The following is a 1,651-nucleotide window of genomic DNA, read 5'->3' on the forward strand; positions in this document are numbered from 1 at the left end:
TTTTCTTTTAAGAAAATACATTGAATGCATATCACCATAAACCTTATGAGAAGCTGAAAATAAAACCTGCATTTATGTGTACTTGCTACAAAACAATTAAATCGGGAAGAACACAATTGTTAGAAACAGGAACATACGGTACGAGGCTGAAAGAATAGTCGAGAAAAGGGTTATTTGCTGTGACACTTGCACCATCCGTAACATCACCTACTAAATCATCCTCGAACACTTCCCATTGGTCTGTGATCACTGTCTTCAAATCCGTCTGCTTCGTCTCCAGAAAGCTCACAATGGCTCTGCAATTATTATCCTCATACGCCACAACACCATTTTCCTCATCACTTTCATCACTCTCCATCTTTTCTCCGTCTCTGATTCTTATCAGTTCTTCAATGTCTTTCTCATCCACCCTCACAATTTCAGGGCAGTCCGAAACGTTAAGGATACCAATGTCCTTACAGAAGTTGAAGTACGTAGTAATCTTGTTCCCTTGCAATTCAGCTTTTCTCAAAACTTCCAGACCAACCCTAGCTTCCTCTTCCCCACCCATGTCGAGTATTCTCTCCACAACTCGCTGAACCCTAGCGGAAAACTTCTCATACACTTCCAAAACCTCGTCCATGACACAATCCATGGCCTCAAGAACAAGCACCACGTTCATGCGGAGGCTCCTGGGCTTCACTTGCAGAAGCAAATCGATCAAACCAATAAGCTTCTCCAAGCTCTGCAGCTCTTCCATCAGGCTCTCTTCCTTCTCCTTGCCTCCACGTTTGGTCTCTCTCGTTGCTTCCATCCTCACAAACGCTGATTTTTGGTCCAAATACAAGAAATAAGCCCTAACAAACGCGTTGTAAACCCAGGCCCTGTTAGGGTTTATGTGTCCGTCGCTGAACAACGATAAATCAAACGGCAACCTTCCCATCTTCTGCACCGCGGGAAGATCGAAACAGAACACCCCATGAATGAGCATCAACCCCTTGAGTGCCACAACCCAAGAACGAGTCTTTTCCATCCTCATTGAAAGAGTGTAGAGAAGAGGCTGAAGGTACAAGGGTGAGGTGCGTAGCCATTTGAAAACCCTCTGAACGTTCTTGTAATCCATGCATTGTTCGTCGTGGCTAGTTGCCTTGATGATGACCATTTCAAGATCAGGGTTCCTGCATGGACCACTGGGTAAGAGCCTCGCCACCCAGATGCTGTACCTATCCTTCAACGCTCCAGTGGCTTTGATCCACAGCGTCATCTTCTCTGTGTTGTGATCTTGCAATGCAATATGCAAGAACGACAACAAGAAGAAGAAGAACAAGAATGTGTTGTGGGAGTCTGTTGCTTTTCCTTGTGTTGTTCACCTGGTTTGTAAGGTGTGAAGATTGGTTATAGTTTTGGAAGCATGTTGAAGGTGTACACAACCCATTTGTCCAACCATGTTGTGTTGTAAACTTCACATAATTGCTTATATTGTTTGTCTCGCCTTGTATTTTGGGGCATTGCTGTGGTGGAATTCGTCAATGGTTGTTATGCCGCGTACTACGAAGGTGGCTTATCCTTAAAACCACCTTAATTTCGAAGCTTCTTTAGACGATGCATGTAATTTCCCTTTTATTTATTTTTTCATTGAATTATTAACGATTACTAATGTTGTTGCTATTGT

General features: G+C 43.4%; 1 pseudogene; it reads right to left on the reverse strand.

Moving 5' to 3' along the window:
- On the reverse strand, nucleotides 1-1,374 carry LOC124825072 (putative clathrin assembly protein At1g25240 pseudogene; annotated as a pseudogene).
- Between the last annotated feature and the right edge of the window lie 277 nt (nucleotides 1,375-1,651).

The sequence above is a fragment of the Vigna umbellata genome, chromosome 3, assembly GCF_029865625.1.
Source record: "Vigna umbellata cultivar VRB3 chromosome 3, Vumbellata_1.0, whole genome shotgun sequence".
Classification (NCBI taxonomy): Eukaryota; Viridiplantae; Streptophyta; class Magnoliopsida; order Fabales; family Fabaceae; genus Vigna; species Vigna umbellata.